Below are 23107 nucleotides of genomic sequence, written 5' to 3'. Positions count from 1 at the left end.
TTTCATAGCCACTCTGGTACTTCACCCAAATGTCCATCAATGCTTTACAGATTTTGTTTGTCACATGCTTAACCATATAATCTGAACCCATGGCTTACATGATAAGGAACTATTTAACAGGTCTGTCTAATTCATCTACTGAAAAGGTTTTCAGTGATCAAATTTGATATATTAACTGGTTGTGAGTCTGCTCAAATTTTTCCCAGATTTATATAATTTCTTAATTGATGACCATCTCCAAAACAGCAGCCCATTAGCTTTCCCAAAATAAGCATGACTTTTTTGCTATTTCTATCCATGCATACTATTATTGAAAGGGGTAGCAGTTCTCTTTTCCATGGCCTCAGCTTTTATTGAAGACAGTTGAGCAAACTGAACTGGAGAGATATCTTACCATAGATGAGACTATCTAAATGCATCCATCATTGTTCTGCAAATAAATCTGTGGAACTCCTCCAATCTCTCTAGTTCACATAATATGACATCCTTCCATCCTGCTTGATGGGAGATGGATGAGAGAGCACCCCAGCATTACCAGGTTACATTTCCTTCCACATATTCAGACCACAAACTGAAGGCATGAGAACTAACGGAGGTGGTATATCAATATTCTTTAAAGATAAATACATTTCTCGATTGGTTAAACAGCACTATTCCCTTGAATTACTTCAGGTGCAATTGACTGTAGGTAAGACTCCTCTTCAGGTCATTGCCACCTATAGGATCCCCTCTATGAAACAGGACATCCACTTAACCTACTTGGATCTACTTGTGTCAATCAAGATAAAACCAAACACCCTGGTTTTGGGTGACTTTAGTTACCCATCCATAAACTGGGTAAATTGCATGCATTCTAACTCACTTGTCCAAAGGCTCCTGCACTTCATTAACTCCAATGTCTTAAACCAGCTGGTTGACACACCCACAAGGGGCTCAAACATCCTGGGCCTGGTGTTTACCAACATGGGGGACTGCTGCACCACCCCCATTGTTTGGCCATCCCTGGTGAGATCTGCCCACAAATCAGTCTTGCTAGAAGTAACAGTAACATAACCCTCTCCCCTTTAGTAACAACTAGACTGAAAAAATTCTCCAAGGTCAATTACAATCTCTTATGTAACAAGATAAATAGCTTCATAAGCACACCCCCCCCCCCCCCACAGATGGAACAAGCACCTATGCTGAGTTATACAACAATGCTTTATACAAGCACCTGCACAGTTTTATTGACTCTTCTGTACCTAATAGAACCAAAGCAAGATGTTCAAGGAAAATCATACCTGCCTGGTCAACAACTGCCATTGAGCTATACAATAAGGAAGGAATGGTCTCAAAACTGGAAACACTCCCTCCTCAACAAGCAAATAAGACTCCTAGTAAAGTTCTCCAAAGCTAACTACGAATCCAAATTAACTTCCCTAACTAAGGATAACTACAAGGCATTCTTTAGTTACATTTGTAACCTCAGAAGTAAGGCCTGGATTTGTGCTGAACTCTTAGTTAGTGGTACTACATATATAGAACCTGTGGATATAGCAAACCTGCTGGCTAACAGGTTCATGTGAAAACTTCATTCCCCTGTCCCCGCCACATATACCCCAAAGCATCCCTAACACCTGTCCCTCGCCTAGTATCTCTGAGGAACAGGTCTTAAATACCCTCTACAAGGCCAAAAAACACAGTCTCTGTGGCACCAGACAACATCCTGAGCTATGTTTTACATGGGTTAATACAGTAATTAGCATCATCATTCAGCAAGCTTTTCAATCACAGCTTAGGAATTGGCTTCATCTCAGCAGAATGGAAAGCAGCTACCATCACCCCTTTGCACAAAGGGGGTGTATCCATGGACCCCAGGAACTATAGACCCATTAGCCTGACCAGCCTTATCTGCAAGGCCATGGAATGAATCATCATGGACCTTATTAATAAAGATATAGAAAATCTCCATATGCTCAAGCCCACTCAGTTTGGCATTGTCAAGGGGAGATCATGTCGTTAAACTTGGTGGACTTCTTTGAGACAGTCACCAAAGCCCTAGATGAGTGCAAATGTGTGCATATGGCCTAACTAGACTTACCCAAGGCCTTTGACACAATCTCTCACTCAGGCATCATTGATAAGCTCACCCAGCTAGGTATCAACCCATATATTGTTAGGTAGGTTGCAAACTGGCTCACTGATAGAACCCATACAGTCAAAATAGGGGACTCCACCTCCTCCAGCAAACCTGTAACCAGTGGTGTTCCATAGGGATCGGTTCTGGGACCCCTAGTTTTTGGAATCTAGTTCTCTGAAGTACAGACTAAAACTAAAGGACTTTGACTAACAAAGTTTGCTGATGTCTGCAAACTGGGAGTGATCATTGAAACCCCTAGTGATGTCAACATACTGCAAGAAGGTCTTACGCAGACTAATGACTGGTGCCAAAGTCATGGTCTTAATCTTGACACAAAAAATGCATTATCATCCCCTTCAGCAAGGATGATGTTCCTGCAAACTACCACATCAGTAGCAATACCCTAAGCACACAATCAGTGGTGAGAGATCTGGGCACACAGGTAGACAGCAAAGTTAACTTCAATCACCATGTCTCCACAGTGGTAAGAAGGGCATTTTATATTGCTCATCTCGTAAGTAAGGGGATTGCCTCCAGAAAAAAGAGGTTATAACCCTCCCTGTACTCTTCCCTCATCAGGCCAATAATATAGTACAATGCTCCCTTTGGTATGTTTCTTTCCAAATGCCTGCAGCAACTGGAGAGACCACAAAGGTTCCTTACAAAGAAAATCCAACGTCTTCAAGATCTGTCTTATGCGAACAGACTGAAATCATTGTCACTTTACTCTATGTCATATAGACTGCTCAGAAGTGACCTATGCCTTGCATATAGAGCAATATGTGACCCAGCTTTAATGGAAATGCTGCACATTCGCAAGTCAAATAGCACATGGGTCACTCGCTCAAAGGACCTTAACCTGGTATGTGACATCAACAGAACTTGCTGGAGAGACAGATTTGTCTCACAGAGGTTGCCCCATTTTTGGAACAAGCTTCTTATTCATGTTAAACAAAGCCCCTTTTTGGCTCTAAGTGCAATTTGGACAATTGGATGGTTAACCAGAAATTCACCCTGGAGGTTCCACCTGTGTCCCTCTTGGACAGGGGCAATAGGTGCTAATTTTAGTATCTGCTTGAACCAGACACCCTTGGGAACATGGGTTGAACTTGGCTAGGGTTGTAAGGGCCCTGGGGTCATTAGCCTAGTAACCTCCTATGATCCTATAATAATTTTTACACACTGCATTATACAAACATTTCCAACATGAAGCTCAGTGGTACAGTTTCAGATCTGGGATGACCGAACCTACCAGATTTTTTTTGGTATGGCCAGTGTTTTCAAAGTTATCCTTTGTTTTGTCTAGACAAAAGGAAATCAGCTATTTTTGTAATTGTTTATTATAAAAATCATTGGGGAAGGGGGCAAAATTGCCTGAGTGATGTTTAACACATATAGTTAAATAATATCTGAACTGCCAGCACCTGCTGCTGAAGATCCAGCATAACAGGCATGGAAATCTGGAAAAGAGTTATTGTAGATTTGTAAAAGTGTGTGTGTGTGTGTGTGTGTGTGTGTGTGTGTGTGTGTGTGTGTGTGTGTGTGTGTGTGTGTGTGTGTGTGTGTGTGTGTGTGTGTGTGTGTGTGTGTGTGTGTGTGTGTGTGTGTGTGTGTGTGTGTGTGTGTGTGTGTGTGTGTGTGTGTGTGTGTGTGTGTGTGTGTGTGTGTGTGTGTGTGTGTGTGTGTGTGTGTGTGTGTGTGTGTGTGTGTGTGTGTGTGTGAGTGTGCATGCATGCATTTACATCCCTTAACACCAGAACTACAAAATACTTTGTATGTAAATGTCTACATAAATGTAACAAAGCTGGCTTCAACCTTTCTGATGGAGAGAAGTTAACAGGGAAAGCAATAGTCTTCTTTTGGTTTAGTCTACAGTTGGATAATTTCCTGAGTATGTCTAGATGATCCCATAGGTCTACTGCTTTTGGTCAAATTATATTTGGTCGAAAATGATTTCAGGCAGTTCACTTCACCGAAAATGCATTTCACTGAAAACCCATTTGGTCGAAAATGGAATATAACCCCTGCCCCACTGCAGTGCGACCCTGGAGTGAGAATATAAAGTTAAGGGGGATATTCACTATTATATACTTGTGTATCCATTAAAAATACATTGAAACATATAACGTCAGTAAAAACTAGTTGCAAAATGTGGGGGGCTACGCACCCCACACCCCCCTAACTTTATATTCTCACTCCAGAGTCACACTGCAGTGGGGCAGGAGCTATATTCCATTTTCGACCAAATGGAATTCGACCAAATGAGCTTTCAATCAAATGAACTTTCAGTGAAGTGGGCTGCCTGAAATAATTTTCGGCCAAATGTAATTTGACCAAAAGCAGTAGACCCAATCCCATACAGGCTAGATTTCATGTTAAGGTTTAGCCAAATTCACTAAAAGATGATCAGTGTATAGCAACAATATATGTCCCTATGTTGTAGTTTAACTGCCAAGAGCTTTAAGCATAAAAGTATTGGGGACAGAGGACACCATTCCAGATATCCTTTGTTCTATGAAAGGATTCTGATATAAAAATATATATTTCCTTTAACAGATTAACAGAGCAACAGAATCTTCTGGGAAGCAGAATGCTCTGAGAATTTTGAATAAATAAACCAACTCTATCCTGTCAAAAGCCTTTTCAGTGTCATAGCTGAGAATTTGCAAAAGCTTATTAGTTTTATTCAAATCTCGAAGCAAGAGAATGGTCTTATTCATATAAACAAAAGTTTGCCTACCTCATAAAAATCCAGTTTTATCTTGATACACTAGTTGTGGAAGCTGTTGAGCAATTCAGTGTGTCATACTTCTCAACTGTCTAGATTTTCTCAGAATGTCCAGATTTTTGTCTCATATTTTTGGTCTGTTCCTCATAAAAACTGTGGTTCTCTGGCAAATCAGAGATAATTGAATTCACTAAATAATGACACACTTTTGAGTTTCAGGCTTCATATCCTTCAGAAAATGCTTGGTAACACAAAATATTCTATTCTAACCAATTTCTAAGTTTATAAGAGCAATATATAAAAGTTGTCCCTAGTTTTGGACCTTTGTTCCCCATTATTTTTGGCTTTGTCCAGGTTTCTTGTGCTAAGAGGTTGAGAAGTAAGAGTGTGGAGTGTGGTAGAGTCAACATAAAAATGTTATAGTCTGACTTCAGTGCCAAGATAGGCCAGTACAGAGTGATTTTTTTCACCTTTCAGAATTACTGAAATGAGAGTGGTCTTTCAACTATCTGGGCTCTTTCTGTGCAAAAAAAAGCTTCACTGGTCATTTTTCAAAATGTCTCCTATAAATTTCTTTCCTAAACTTTTATAGACCTGAATCTGCATGGTGCATGAACCTGGATACCTCCCACGTTTACATTATTTTAATATTCCTTATATTTCTTCTGTTGCAAAAGGTTCATCAAGATATACTGTTCTTCCTGCATTAGAGTGGGGAAATTAACAGAGCTAAGATATTCAGTTACGTCTTTGTCTTGAGGCTGCCAAGAGAACTCTGAACTGTACAGTCTTGTGTAAAAGACTTTAAATGCATACAAACTGCCTCTGGCATATGTAGACTTTCATCTCTCCCAAAGAATAAAGTATTCTGGTTATTAAGCCCATTGGTATTCACTTTCTCAACTTGATGGCCAAGGATTTCAAAGCAGAAGGAGAGAAAACAAAGTAGTAGAGTTTCAGCGCTCTCACTGTGTATGTAAGTTCTGGCATATAATCTAGTTTTGATGACAGGGACAACAATTGTATTTTATTTGCTGTTATAACTTTACATATTCCCCAGGTGTTTGCTTCTTAACATGAGTTTTGTATTGGAGTAAGCTACAGATGACTTGATATTTTATTAAATTCAAGCATCATTGTTTAGACCTTCTACCAATTTAATAAGGTTATAGCTTTCCCTTAAATAGTTCTCAAACCCCATTAATGTCTAGTGGGAAAAGAAGGGCCCCTTGATGTAATTCTAAAAACAGAAACTATGATTGCTGTTCTTTAAAGTTATTTTACAGGGGGCAAGTATAGCCCCACATTTTCACTATTTATATACACTAAGTCTGAGATTGCCTTACCTCGGAGCAATGGAAGTACTGTGAGTTGTAACAAATCTTGGACTCCATTTAAGTTCCACATTTCCATTCATTCAGCCATGTTATTCCAGGACTAGCACTTATGAGTGTTGGAACATAAAACTGTTAGTGGAATAAAACTACTGCATATCCTAATAATACTATCAGAGCAAAAAAAAGTACTTATCGCCATCAGCACTTTGAAGACTAGAATCAAAATTAAATTTGCATTAGAACTAGTGTTCTTGTCAGATCAAAAATCTTTAACTTTCTACAAAATTTAAAACAGTTAATCTTGACTCTATAAAACTGAGGTAGAACTGTTGGTACAAACTGTAGACCAAGATTCAGTATGCAAAACTCAATATCAAAGAGCTGGTAACTAGAAATGACATCAAAATTAGTCACCAACATCACTGTATTTACTGGTCATGTAGCATTATATTTCTTGTTTGTCTATTAAACTGATAGAGTAGTATAAATTTTAAAGTGTGGCATCAATTTTTGAGAAATGTCAATTTCTTCATATCTTTCTTGGAAAGACATTTTGTTTGGTCACTAACATTTGTCCCAGTGGCATTAAAATTTCTGTCAGAATTCAATATTAATCAGATGTGGAGCTGAGATATGCAGGAGTTATCTGATTTAAGGATGTCCTATCCAGTGTAACAATGCTGACACAACATGCAATCACCCCTTTCAGTTAGATAAACAGTTTCCTCCATGTGACCTTTGACATCTTCTTCAGTAAGTATGACTGATGCAACAGAGGATCTTTGAGTTTTTCCAGTAATCTTTACTAGCTGAGATCTAACCCAATGTTCTGCAGTAATATGTCATTGTACAGCACACCTGCAGTCCTAGCCAGGGTCTGTTAAAAAAGTAATTACTACAGTTTTAACAATCGCAGATGGAGCAAGGTCAGATTTAAAGGGCTTCTATGATACCTCATCTTATAGGTGGAGGAAATAGAGCTGGAGTTCCTTCAGTCAGGCATGGCTCTGGCACCAGTTATCTGTTCTTGATCAATATAATTTGATAGTCCACAGCCCAAGAGCGCTAATACCTCAGCTGTATGTACAGACACACTGTGATGTATGGCTCCATGACAGTGAATGAGATGTTTAAAGTTACATAACTTAAGTACTGACTTTGTTGCTTCTTTAGAGAGCTGATGTCAAAAGTCAGAACAGTTTTATTTGCCCCTAAAGTTAAGTCATCAGCTTGGAATATTTTCCAAAGTGTTTTTATTCAGACATATGACATGGGTGTCATTGCTGCCACAGAAGTGTAAGTGGTGGTACTGGAGATAGACTCTGATCAGTGCCATCATTAAGTTGGGTAAACTAAATACATCAAAGGTCTTCACTTGGAGCTTTTTCTAAGATATAAGAATATTTGGCATACTTTTCACCTGAAGCCACTGACTGGAGATAATAGTTTAATTTATTTTCCCAGTATCAAATAGCATTTCATGATGACTGCTTTCTGCTGCTTTAGCATCCATTTGCTATTAAATATGTCTGAATTCTACCTAATCAGAACGTCTGGATCATCTCATATAGGAGAAGCCCATTGCCTAGCTGAACATCTGCAGCAGATTTCTTAATTTGCCAGAATTGCTGAAGTTGGTAAAGACTCTATTGGCAGCAGAAATCAGGATCTGCATAGTCTGTTCAGTTTACTATCATTATTTCGAATGACACTCGGTCGACCGCATTATGTTCAACAATGGAAAGTTGAACAAGGCAATGTCGAACTTTAAAAGCAAGCCTAGGAATGGGTTTTAACATGGGTCGAGATAGGGGCGAGGTTTGTAGTTCTGCAATAGCAGTGAACCCCTATCTCGACCCATGTTAAACCCCGTTCCTAGGCTTGCTTTTAAAGTTTGACATTGCCGTGTTCGACTTTCCGTTGTCGAACATAGTGCGGTCGACCGAATGTCATTTGAAATAATGATAGTAAACCATCTGTTCTTTTCTACATTTTACCACCAATTTAAGATTGTGTGCAAAACATTTTGCACGGATCAAGTTCACACAAGCAGCATCAGCTGATGATGGATATGGTACACATTCAACTCAAAAGATGTCTAGGACAACATAATCATCACAAAACCTCAAGTGAATGGAAACTTCACAATTTATCATAAAATTGGAGAGCCAACAGTAGGAAATTTATTCATTATAGCAATAAACAACAGTGTTTCTAGTTTGCTAAATATTTTTATCAGGAATAAATTAACATTGGAATTATATCAGCAAACATTTTAGGCATATTCTATGATATACATTTTCATACATTTTACATTTATCTTCTTCTGATGTTCTTCTGATAGTATTACAATTAGGTCATCTGCTCAACTGATACACATCACACCAAGATATTTCAGCTTTAATGACACATTTTTTTCATGAAAGCACAATGCCAGCCTGCCTGTGAGTGGTCAACACAACCAGGAGAAGTTCATTGAAAGAGACCAGAGATTACAGAGCACACACATCACTGTCATAATGCTGTGCAAGTTGTTGAATGTGTCATATGTTGGATGTCAGTATGCTGAACATCGGTATGGACCACTTATGTGATGGCACAACAGGTGTAAAGAAGCATGCACTAGTCAGACAGAATTCAGCAAGTCTGATTGCACATCAGTGTGTGTGGAGGTTTGCAGCACAATAAGAGATAGTGCAGGGTATTTTGTTCATGTTAGATAACAGCAACAACTTGTGCGTAGTTATCCTCAAGACTAGTGGCATCATCTACATGATTTTCTAGGAGGGAGCCCAATTAATGCTCTCTAGACAGCAAAGCTCATCTTTTTGGAATGAAGACTGGGCATAGCAGCATTGACTCATGCCTAGTCTTAATGCGATTCTGTTTGGACTAGCTAATCCTCATAGTTTATCCACAGCTATAGTGGGACAGTCCAAAAGCTCATCTAGGCGGAAGTGCCACACCTCAACTCTGTATTGTCTTTTTAGAATTAGAAGGTTGAGATCTGACACATTCCTAAAATGCAAGGGATAAGTGGCTGATGACAAAGTGCCCACACCATACTTGCATTCTATTTTATAGGTCTTCCCCTATATTAATTCTGGTCCAAGAAAGCCAACACATTCCTCATAGCATCTGGTAGTGCTTCAGTGAGCTCTTTAAAGCCTGCTACCTCATCAGTGACCTGTAGGAAGGCTAGGAAGGCAAGGTTAATGATTATTAGGATCTCTAGTGATTAGGTGCATTGATGCAGTAGACGAGTGCTAGATGGTGTTTCTGCATTTGGTATCGCACAATCTGCCAAAAGTGGAAGAGGTGTCTACTTGCAGTAATCTTGGGAAATGCTTTACATACAAATCATATAGCTGTCATCTCTAAAATCACAGATGATGTAGGAAATTTCCCAGATCACTAGTTGCTTCCATTAGCATAATATACATTGCAGTTTAGGCAGCTTCCATTTTGCAGTTTATAAGAAGGTACAGTGGTGGAACAATTCATTGGGTTCTAGCCATCCTGATATAACAATGCAGAGTGATGAGCTGTGTACATATTGCAGCTTTAGTTGGGAATGTTTCATTGTCCAGCACTGTGATCTGCAGTGTTATAAACAACAGTGCAGTGGTTAATGTAGTTTGTTCCTCATGGAATTGCACAACCAGGGTGATTCTCAGCCTTTTTGTCTGATAGGGTTGTGAGAATCTTTCTCTGTACTTGTCTGCTCCTTTTACTTGGTGCATGCTATCACCCGATTTAGGCATCTCCAAAAGGGCATTCCCTGAAGGATCTAATCCTCCATTTTGTACAGGGCATTCTGGATAATCACACTGGGCATATCTCTGCATTTCAATGTTGTATCCTTTATTTCACTAACTTTATTTGCAGTGGGGGCATTTGTGGCATTTTGATGAGCAGTTGTTCTGAGCAGTTTTTAATTTTCCTGGTGTTTTGCAGTTATGGCCCAGTTAGTTCATCAGCTATAATTTCCTTAACACACACACACACACACACACACACACACACACACACACACACACACACACACACACACACACACACACACACACACAATATCATATTTATTTATTTCTGCATTTGTTAACCATGTAAGTACACTGGGCTGCATGCCCTTTTCGGGTTCAACCCAGACCAAAAAGGCAAAGAACATAAATATTGTGAGAATATGAAAACAAACATTTACACAACTGTGCATAGCCATGCTTAAGGATGGGGACCAGTGAAGGAGTACATCACACTCCAGAAAATTATCTGTCATACTTTGTGTGTTTATTAACTTCTAATTTAACTGTTTTATTTTATGCAGGGTTTAAGCTCAAATTACTCATTTGATTTGACAATGATAAGCCTTTTAATGTATAAATTCATGTATTTATACATTTACTTTATTATCCAGGTTTCTTCACTTTTCCTTGGAAACAGAATTTCTATAAATCAAACCATATATATTTCACTGCATACATTGCATACTCTGAATGACACATTATAAATTGATTTATCATGTATCTGCCTTTTTCATAACTTTAGTTCTATTGACTGTTTTATATATTTGCAGCTACTACAGGGGCTTCAAGTACAACTTCTTCTCACCAGTGGTATTTCTGACCAAACTAATTATTCTGCTTGCTTATCCTTCTGTCTTCTACATTTTTATGATTTCTCTGCACTATCTTTACTTCATTACTCCAATGTTTTCTAATACTAGACTTCCCATAAAGATATGCCAGTAGTTATTTACATAGTACCTAATACATCCTACCCTAGGATTATAGGTAGTAACAAAATCAGCACATTTAATAGTCCTTTATATTCATTCTAATATAAATATTAAAACTGTGAATTTCCTGCAAAAATCAGTCTAAAACATTAAAATTATAACCCCAGTCACTAAGCCTCTGTTTCGTTCTCTTCATATTCTGGCCATATCAGATTTTCTTGAAAAATTACTTACTAATCAAATAATTTGTAGTAGTGTTTTTGGGTTTCTTTCTTGTATAAATGTGTCACCAATGTGCCAGTTTCACCTACTAAAATAAGCACATCATATATTTTTATTATCAGCAGCGGCTCATGTTTGAAAGATTTTACAATAACTATTCAAGTAATGAAGGAAGCACTTTCTTTCTTGTAAATCGTCTTTCCAGATGACTGTAACGTTGTCTAGCTTCTCTGGAGGTCCAGATTCTCGGGATATATACTGTTGTTACCATTGTGCATGTTTTTTTTTTTTTTACAAAACCCACTAAATGATCTGCATATGTGTTACACTACACCTCCACTGTTCTTCCACTTACCTGACAATTTATGTTACTGTGTGCTATAAACTCAATCTTCAAGACACTTTCCATTTCTAACAAAAAAACTACACTTAGTCTCATTGTATATCTGCTTTTCACCTAATTAATATCTCATGGCTTCCAAACCTGTTTCATGGGTTACTATACAAATAACCCATGCCTGGGTGTGGGTAATGCTGGATTTACCCACGGTTGGTTTGGTCAAGAGGACGAAGCCCGAGTGGCCAAACAAAGCCAACCGTGGGTAAATCCAGCATTACCCACACCCAGAAGTGGGTTATTGCTATTATGCAATGACATTATTTAAGAAAAAAAATAATTACTTTTCTTAAATAATGGCATTGTATAATGCCTCCTTGCTGCCCTTCCGCAGCAGACTGTCTGGTATTCTGCAGCAGTTCTGATGTACTGCGCATTCGTATGCCTATGCAGTAGCACATCAGAGGTGTGGGCAAAAGCAATGGAGAAAGCAAGATCTCAGTTGCTTTTTACTGTTTCGCTATGTTAAATGGGTTTAAAATAGCGAGACAGCTTTAAAAAAAGCAACGGAGAATCTCCGTTGCTTATTTTAAAGCTGTCTCTCTATGTTAAACCCATTTAACATAGCGAGACAGTTTTGAAAAAAGCAACGGAGAAAGCAAGATCTCCTTTGCTTTTTACAAACTGTTTTGCTATGTTAAATGGGTTTAACATAGCGAGACAGCTTTAAAAAAAGCAACGGAGATCTCCGTTGCTTATTTTAAACCTGTTTCGCTATGTTAAACTCCTTTAACATAGCGAGACAGTGTTTTAAAAAAGACTTATACTAATGGAAAAAGTCCGGGCGACTGGACCTTTTTCCATTAGTATAAGTCGATTTACAACGTCCACGCTGACCAATCAGTGTGCACGTTTTGGAATATTAATGGGGGGGGGTCATGGTATAATGAGGTATATGATGCCTTATCAACCAGCTGGGGTAAAAACTAACCCATCTTCATTGAATATTGTCCAGTTGTTATATTTTAGTGACATGCTCTAATTTTCACTAATGGGTCTCAACTTATAATTCAGATATTTAGAAGGTGGATCAGTGTACCTATGGCTAATGCAACTGGTCAAACTAGTGGGTTAGTAAGGGATTTATTGGATTGTGGTAAGAGTTATATAAAAAGAATGATTGGATTTCTACTTTCTGGTATTCATATGTTTCAGGATCTGAAGTACTAACTTCAGTACTTTCTTGTGGAATATTTATTTCTCATTCATTTTGTTCAGTCTTTTTTCACTTTTATATTGAACACACATATCAAATATGTGATCTTCCAGTGGTTTCAGACAATCCTCAGTATTTTAATTTACAACAGCATGCATCCTTATCTGCCTGATTAATGGATATAGAATAGTCATTATTAAGATTCATTAAAATTCATCTCTCTTCTACATTCATTATGCAACACATCATCATATTTTTAAATTATTAAGCAATACCACTTTCAAAAACTTTCAAAAAAGTTATAATGGAATGAACTATTGGAAAAAACATAGATGATATTTTACATAGGCCAGGCTTCCCATTTGCAAGAATCACACAGTATCAGTTCTCAGGAGTTAAGATGGGAGTACTCCACAGATTTAACTTCAAGTCCTTGAAAAAAAATGTTCATCTCAGTGGCCTTTTCAAGAACATAACTGCACATTTCTGCTTGTTTCAAAATTTTAGAGACTCCTGCCTGCTATTGCTCTTCCAGTATGCTCTGATTGCAATATAGAATATCAAAGATGATAATATCACTCATTTTCCATTGGCCTCCATATTATCTGTAGTTGTCCACTGGGTTGCATTTCATTCTGTGTTTCATTGGTGTTAAGGTACTTAGACTAAATCCAATAAATCCCATTACAAAGATATTGCATGACATTGAAATTTTGACATAATGATCTCCATTAAGGGTTGGAAGCAATGCCTGACACTTTGAAAATGGCAGCAGGTCGGAGGCTAACATCTCAGTAATGGTCTTGTCATTTGCTTTGTTTCAAAGTTATTTGATATATATCTTTGGCCCTATCTAAAACAAATGTTCAGAGAGATTTGACCACTGTTGGTAGGGAGCAGTTTGTTGCATAATTTTCCTAGATGTTTAACAGTGCCATAAATATTACTTATTTATACACTTTAGGATTGGTCAGCAACAAGCCAATTGATCCTAAAATTGTCAGCTTGTTGTTGACCACTTTAGGATTAGTCAGTAAGAAGCTATTCAGGCAGATAGGGCCTGCCAGTTGGATACTAAATGTAGATGGAAATTCATGATGTAATTATCTGGGTTGGGGGTAGCAAAGTGTCATTATGAAGTTGAACATAACCTGCCAACACCAAAATGTTTCTAGTGTCTTGCATTTGAACATCTTTCATATTTCAGTAAACCTTTACTTTTTCTTCAAACCTTGGGTCACATTATAATGTTTTTTTTTTTTGGAGGGGGGGCTCTTAGACATCATGATTACTGTCCTGGCCCACACTGCCCCATGGTCATTATGGATCCACCACCCATCTACCTAGCCCGCCCCAGTACTTGCTATAGTGTTGCTGGGGCCGGTCATACATCTTAAGGTTCTTACTCCATTGTTGCTGGGGCTGGTCATACATCTTAAGGATGTCCTGGGGATGGGCAAGCTGAGCTTCTGTCCAGGGTTTTTTTTTATTATTATATGCCTTACCCACTCCCCCCATAGTTATTGGTTACATCCTAGGGCAACATTCTTGTCTGAACCATGCCTTCACATAGGAAGCATTACCAGTGAGTACCCTTCTTCCCAAAATGGAAACATCCATCTTTTCTTCCACTCTGTCAGTTAGCTATGCTGCTAATTGAATCTGGGATGGCTGTGCCATAGTCAGGGCTTTATCCATTAATACCACCAGAGTGGCCATGTCACATTATAATGTTAATACTCTTATAAAAGGACGATAAACATGGATAGTTATGGATGCTTATTTTGAGCATCCAAAATGCAAAGAAATAAGACATACTGTAAATGTGATTTAGCCATTTGGACATTTTTACTCTGCTCCTATTTATTTCAGATTTTACATGACTTACAGTGTAACTATCTGAGAACTTATCTTCAACAAATAGGCCACACCCTGTAGAATCTGTGCTTACATTTGTGCTGCTGATAGTGGGGTTGCACATTATTAATGAAAAACAAAATCATTAGTTGAAATTCATAAAATCCCATTTTTACCACTGTTCAAAATTGGTCAAAACACTTTGATTTCAGTCTCCAAAGGTGGATCGCTCAGCAGTTCGACTTCGACTACAGATGGTTCTGATTTCTGCACTGTCATTGACTCAGTGGTAGTTAATGATTAACTGAGCTTGTTGAGTTCTCCATGTTCAAAGAGATCAATAGCAGATGCTCCGAGATGCTTCATGCCACTGGGGTGGTTTTTGTAAAGAGTACTGCTTAACTAGGGAGCTAGAGCCCGGATGATCACATTTATCTCCCACTGGAGAAGACAGTGGGCTGGCAGGGATGAAAGAACTGTGCGTCTATGGTTTCTGGTATTTCTGGATGATGAATACTGCAGGTACTGGCTGGGGTAAGGAGGGATTACTACCTGATGTTCTCTCTGGCTGCTTGCTAATGCAGAAAAACTGCATCTGTAGTGGTCAGTGCCTCATCATTCTCATGTCTGTACTGTGCACTCTGGCAGTGTTTCAGTTTTTGAGTGAGTGACTGAGAAAGGGTGGGATTCATTCTGAGAAGTTGAAAGGTTATGACTTTAACACCTATTGTCTTATTTATTATTTAACTGGAAACAACAAACTGAGCCCAAACTGCTCAGATGTCATGAAGCAGTACAAATGAGATGTAAGGGAGTGATTTATGTTATGTCCACAGCAGATATTTTTAAACAATGATCAAGGAGGCATTACCAGTACAAAAATGGGTGCCTAGTCTATAAAAGTCATATTCCCATTTATAGTCTTTTTTGATCTTCTCATTCAACAGACTGAAGTATAGCCTGATTATGTGTAGAAGGCATTATAACACAGCAATAATGTTTGCTGACTGAAAACATTTACCACTTCACTGACATTTAATGACGCTGAAGATTAAGAGAATGATGGGACCCTTTGTGAGCTCCAGATGACATGAGATCGATTAGAGGCCCAGGCACTGAAGGAGAGGGAGAGGAGAGGTGGGAAGCACTTCCATTCTGGGAGGGAGATGTGGGATTCTGATCATGATCTAGCACTCTCCGGTGATGGAGGTGTGTTGTAACTGTAACACAAATTATCACTGAAATTTGGCATTAAAAGGTAGGGTTGGAGCTAACTGATGATATGTGAGGTGCTAGGCATGAAAGCATAATAAAGACATCATAAAAAATCTACCTGTGTGCATGAGTATATAATGCTAGAAGATGCTTCACTCAAAATTTTCACATTCCCTTCCCAACCTGGCTATGGTCAAGGTGGTCCCAGCCATGAGAGATAATATCAGGGACATTAAGTTAGCAGCTATTCGAGTGAAAACAGCAGAAAATTATATATATATATATATATATATATATATATATATATATATATATATATATATATATATATATATATATGACTTCATGTTGGCCCCTTATCTGGAAATACCACTCAACATAAATCAGATGATTTGTAGGTCAGTGATCCAGGCATAAGGTTTTGCTACCACCAATATTATGGAAATGGTGAGTATGCTCTGTGCCTTGTGTGATGATGTGCAACATCTGATAATGACTTGAAGTATATAGACAAGGAACAGACATTGCTGCTTATGTTCTGGTGGCATATATTTCTTCCATGCATGCTTCAATAGGACACATGATAGCTGGCTGTGACTATTTGACAGTTCAAGTGCGAAGTGGCTAGGTATATACTGACCCTACTATACTGCACAGGCCATTGCTGAGACAGCTTCACTGACAGCCCTGGAAATACAGCTTGCCATCCCTGTACATTGGTCATATCATGGTTGTGGGCACTAATGCTACTTATGCTTGAGATCTGAGACCCCTCACTAGGCTGATTATGAACAGTCCTGTTGTTCTACCCCTTCATTATCCTCTGTGAAAACACAGAGTATTACACCTACTCATGGTCATCATGCAGGCCATGGATGGCAATGAACCTTATGCTCATCACATGGGGCACCCTGCTAGGGTGCATGAACATGACTGTATACTTGTGAAGGACCTCATCATATCTTAAAACTGCAAGTTACCACAGTGAAATGGGAATGCAAATGAGCACACTTTGATAGTGGATGTACTCTGAACTCAAAGGTCTGCACTCATCCTGGTAATTTGGTTAGAGAATTGAAGCTGCACTTTAGTTATGGCTTAAATTAGCTTTGATAGCACTATCAGCCCTCACCTCTCAAATGGAGTTAAAAAAAGAGGTGATTACAGATGATATCCAGTCTGAGACACTATCTTAACTTCTGTGTGAACTCCCTACAGGACGTCAATTAAGATGGACCTATGACCACCCTCTTTACCTTGGGGCAGTAACTAAAGAGCCTCAGTCCTCACCACTGTCTCCGGTAAGGGAGTGTCACTAAAAGCAGAGATAGAAGAACACAATTTCCCCTAAGAGTACACTGGGAACAGGCTCCAAACCTGAGACTGGACTATTATGCTTCACTTCAGGTCCCCAAATGAGTCTCCACATCAACCACTGCAGAGCACTTGTGTCCCATTTCTAAGTAGCTGACACACTCACTCTTAAATGTCTGATATTCACACATGCACACACTCTTGGAAGAGACTGGCACAGATTTACCTGCTATGTTCCTTTGCCCAAATTACAAGGTAATAGCTGCCACCAGTTAAATACCATAACACCTTTCAAAAGGGGTTTTCAATTAAATTGGGTAAACAGATATTGATACAAATGGTAGCATGTCACCCAAGGAGTAAGGCTTTTCAGAGTGGCTCTGGTGTTATCACAATAGGCATAAACACTCTCATGTTATTATAAGTATTCACTAAATAACCAGCCACACTGAGAAGTAGTAAAATATTTACTAATAAATAAAAAGATTTAAAACATGTAAATACTGAACAACTAATTCCAATAAACAACAGTTTCACACACAGGAAATATGAAAATAATACTGTATGATAGATCTCACATTGATTTTAGAAAACCTCTAACTAACTAGCTGTAGTTCCCTGACTATCTGAATATTAACTGTCTCTATCTAACCTAAATAAAATCTGTAAGGCAAGATTATATTCTTACTTCTGCAAGGCAAGATGAGGAATTATGTCCACACTTTAGGCTGTTGTCTGTCGTCATTGACTGGAACAACTACTCTGGAAACAACTGGACTGCTACTGCTGAACAGCTCTGGAAACAAAAACTGAACGACTGACTCAGAACCTGCTTTTAAAGCAGATTTTTTAAAAGTAGCAGGAAGCTGCAATGACAATTCTCTCTCATATCAGACTTTGAAAAGTAAACAAACAGCTGCAGTGAAGATTCTATTCTCCCAGCTCTGGCACACAATGACATCACATTTAGGTCAGCTGACTCTGGCATAACATACATTCAGAATTTTGTTTAAAAAACATGTATATTTTGTCAGCCAGGAGAACACTGTTTGACATTCAAACATCTTGCATAAATCAGTGTGATAATCAAAAGGTGTAAATTTATTTACAAAATTATAACTAGTCATGCTGGAATATGTAACACAGGGTCTTCTTTTCTTCTGTCTTCCGGCTGTTCCCATTAGGGGTCACCACAGTGGATCATCTGTTTCCATTTCTTCCTGTCCTCTGCATCTTGCTCTGTCACACCAACCACCCGCATGTCCTCTCTCACCACATCCATAAACCGTATCTTAGGCCTTCCTCTTTTCCTCTTACCTGGCAGCCTTAGCATCCTTTTCCCAATATACCCAGCATCCATTCTCAGCACATGTCCAAACCAATGCAATCTCACCTCTCTGACTTTGTCTCAAAATGTCCAACCTGAGCTGACCCTCTAATATACTGATTCCTAATCCTGTCCATCCTTGTCACACCCAGTGCAAATCTTAACATCTTTAACTCTGCCACATTCAGCTTTGACTCTTGTCTTTTTGTTAATGCCACCATCTCCAACCCATATAACATAGCTGGTCTCATGACTGTCATGAAACTCAGGGTAATTTACAATTATTTGCAATTATTTACAAAACTTTAGCCAGTCATGCAAGCACAGATAACAATATCTAATATAATCACAGACCTATCAACACCTTCCACTGTGGAAGATATAAAAACTATAAACAATATCTAATATAATCACAGACCTATCAACACCTTCCACTGTGGAAGATATAAAAACTATAAAAGAGACATTAGTGGTGCCGACCTCTATGGTAAAACCACTGCCATGGATGTTGTACAGATTAAGAATACAACTACCAACCACAAAGTCCAGCTAGACCACCTACAGACATTATTGATAGCCCAATAATCTGATAGCCTGGCTAATACACAGCACATTTAGGCCACAGAATCACACTCAAATCAGGTACAGGCTTCCTTTATAATTACTTGGAAAACATGACTTATGGAGGCATACAGACTTCTGGGTAACTTCATGGGATTTGAAGTTACAAGACCAAAGCAGTCTTTTTCCCCTTATTCTGATCTGCAATGGAGGTTCTTAGATTCATAGATTATAGTTTGTTACTGTTCTAAAGACCCACGGGGGCCTTTCTAAGCCTAGCAATCTTTTTCAGAAAAAGAATAATAACACCCTGTATACAAATAGGACATTGAGGGCCAGATATTTATAAGCTACCTCTGTCCATAAGGGACATGAGTGCCAGGCCTGATGTAAATTCTCTATTCCCCATCCACTGGTCTAGGTTGCACTTAAATTGGATAACAAATGAACTCAGCTTCACATGGACTGGAAGCCTGCTTCATAGGAGGGGCAGTTTTTGGTAGACATATCTGTCTCTCCAGCATGTTATGTTTAAGCCACAGACAAAATTCAGGTCCCTAGACCTTATATTTCTGGTACTGTTTGACTTACAATTATGCAGGGAGATTCATAATTGTGGGGTTTGCAGATGCCTTGTAAGCTAGGCATAGATCACCCCCCAAGCAATCTATAAGAGTTTGAGTAGAGGGAAAGGGCATTTAGGTGCTTTATGTAAGGCAGGTTTGTTATGCGTTGTATTCTTTTTGTAAAATTCTCTGAGATTGCTCTAATTACTGAATATTCCTGGTCAGGTACATAGTGAAGGGAGAATTGTACTCTATGATTGGTCTGATAAGGGCAGAGTACAGTAGTCTAATGACCTGTTTGGACCTAGATGCCATGCCCTTACTGATAAGTTTTACTATTAAAAGGATTTCCTCACCACTGTGTCCATGTGGTGGTCAAAAGTAAGGCTACTGTGTATATGCATATTGACTGGGTCAGCTGTTAGGGACATATTATCAACATGGTAATGAGCCAGGATGATTGACTTCCCAAAGAGTACAATTATGCATTTCTTAAGATTTAGTTTAAGACCATGACTTTGGGGTCTTCTTGAAGAATGCTAGTGTCTGCAGGGGAGTCAGTGATAACCCCCAGCTTGCAATCATTGGCACACTTAGACATAAACCTTCGGTGTTTGCTTCCACTTTATAGAAATAGATGCCAATAAGGAGAGTGCCCAGTACTGAGCCCTGAAGGACTCCACTAATGACTGGTCTAGGTGGCCTCTACTATTTTGACCTCTTGGTTCCTGTCAGTGTGCTGGTTGGCCATCCAGCAGGTGATAAAGGGTTTAACTCTAATTTAATGAACTTGTCTATAATGCCTGAGTAGGATATTGTATCATAGGGCTTAGTCAGGTTGAGGTAAGCTCTGTGCACAGTTTTGTTCTCATCCATCTCTTTGGTGACCCTCTGAAAGAAGTCTACAGGATTTAATAGGCATGACTTTCCTTTAACAAAGCTGAACTGTGATGGGTCCAGCATCTGCAGGCTACTTATGTCCTTGTTTATCATGTCCATGATGATTCTTTCTATGGCCTTACATATGAGGCTGGTCAGACTTATGGGCTTTTAGTTACCTAGATCAGAGGTTTGATCTCCATTGTGCAGGGGAATGACTGTAGCCATATTCTTTTCCTTGGGGCAAAACCTGACTGTAGGCTCCAGCTGAAAAGTGACTCAAGTGGACTTGAGAGGTCATGTCTCATGCTATTTAGTAAGCATCCCTAGGTGTTATTAGGGCCCATCAATGCAGTGTTTTGGCTTTGGAAATTCATTGGTGACCTGTTACCTGGTAATGGCTGGGGGGACTGTGTTATGCGGTATTTCTTTTGGACTATCAGAGAGTGAGTAGGGGAGAAATTTGAGTTGAACTTCTCGGCCAAAAGGTTGGCAATGGCCTCCTGTTCAAAGTGGGTGATACCATTTACAATAAGTTCTGTGGATTGTTGCATATTTCCCTTGAGGTTATAGACATAGCTGTAGAAAACTTTGTGGTAGTCAACTGCCTGAAATGCTTTTTTTTTCTTCAAATTTAGCCTTTAAAATATTAAGTAACCCTCTTAGCTCTCTGTTTAGATTGATCAGGGGGCTTTTAGTATATTGGGCTTTGTTCCTCCTACACTAAACCAAGATTTATTTTTCTTTTGTTGTATAACCGATTTATATTGTGATTCAACCAGGGTGGCTTGTCTTTTGAGCTTGTCCTATTCTTAACAAGAGTGGCACAGATCACTCTGTACAGATATCAAGATGGCTGTACAGGATTTTATAATTAGCTGAGCATATGCTATGGTGTTTACTGGGTTTGGGGGTGCCTGGAATTTAGCTAATGCGCCAGTTTGTAGAGAGTGGTTAGCCTTGGAATAGTTCTTAAAGGTTTTTGGTTTCGCTGGGTCCCCAGATTTAATTTTTATTTCAAGCAACACTGTCTTATGGTCAGATCTAATGAGTGAGAACATTTCATTGGATGAGGAACATCACTCCACCATGTTCGTGAGGACAAGGTCAAGGGTGTTTGTACTCCTGGTAGGACAGTGGACCATCTGTTCCAGGATGTTGGTATTGACAAAGTTTAGGAATCGCTGGGCTTGTGAATTAAAAGTGGAGTAGAATTCCCAGTCTGTAGAGGGGTAGTTGAGATCTCCCATGAAGATCGTATTGGGTTGAACTCTGAGGGACTCTAGTACATTGGGATATGTAGCATGGGTTTCCTGGGACATGGAGGTTGACTTATAAGTTGCAAGGGTATGGTATGAGACCCTGTTTAATGTGAGTTGCACATGTATGAGTTCCAGTGGGTCATACATTTTAACTAGGAACACTAGTGAATCCACCCATGGTGTAGAAAACTTAAAAAATGAATATAAAGTAAAAAATATAACCACACCAGTGGTACAACCAGATGCTGCTTTATTGAAAAAAAATGTGACAAACGCTTTAGCCTGTCAAGTACTAGGCTTCATCAGAGTCAACATTTAAAAAGTAATCACTTTCTTTTATATTAAAATAAATCAATGACATCACCACTGAATGCTTGAAAACTGAATAATTTTAAAGTGCCCAGACTGCTAAAACCACAGTGTTGACACTTAAGCAACCATTCATATGATATGAAAAATTAAAAGTACCTAAAAGCTTCATAAAAAACTTATGCAACTCCAGCCACTGACAACATTATACTTCTTAATATATGAATAAACTCCTAGAGTCTCATAGCCCTTAGTTTAAATAAAGGGGCAATGGGAATACTATTGTTAAGACCTGGCCAGCGTTTGGCATTTAATCTTAATTGCCACTTGGTCTTTCTCAACTCAACCTCAATTTTAACATTTCCACCCCTTTCATTCTGTTCAACTTTATCAATAATAAAAAATAAAAACTTTTTCTAGTTAGAACAAGACATAGTATTGTTATATAAAGGTATATGTCTTTTTATTCTTAATGTCTCTCACATGTTCACTGATTCTGTCCCTAAGTCTCCACGTGGTTTTACCTACATAAAACGCTGAGCACACTGTACATGAAGCAACCTATGCAACATTTCTTGTAGTGCAAGTACAGTGGCCTGGACACTCAAAAGACCTTTGGTAACCCTCCACAGAGAGGTAGGGACCGTCATTAATAAACCTACAAAAAGCACAACTTCCACATTTGTACATTTTGGACTTATAACTGACTTGTTGTCATTTGTCACTAAACTCAAATAAATGTTTCAAATGCTACCCCTGCCTTAAGCCACTCTTGGCTTCTCACCCAATATTTTCCTCAATTCTACATCAACACTGGCATCCCACATCCTATTTAATGTGGCTAATGGCTGGGGACAGTTTGTTCCACAGAAGCAGTTCCCATGATTCATACTACATATCAGAGTGCAAGTCCTTCCTGTTGACATATCTCAGCCTTAATGATTCAAGCGGGCCTTTATGGCAATGCTCAAAGAAATGGGCTACACTGTGACATGTTCAAATATCGGTAGTTCTCTCCTCTGTAGTCCTGGGGAACTATTTATATTACTCTACATGCTGCAGCTTGATGTGAAAGAACAATGTTGATGTCTGCAATATGCCTAATCTGTCTCACAAAGGC

This window comes from Protopterus annectens, chromosome 5.part1, assembly GCF_019279795.1.
Source record: "Protopterus annectens isolate FY-2018-M chromosome 5.part1, PAN1.0, whole genome shotgun sequence".
Classification (NCBI taxonomy): domain Eukaryota; kingdom Metazoa; phylum Chordata; order Ceratodontiformes; family Protopteridae; genus Protopterus; species Protopterus annectens.
This window is presented reverse-complemented; position numbering follows the sequence as displayed.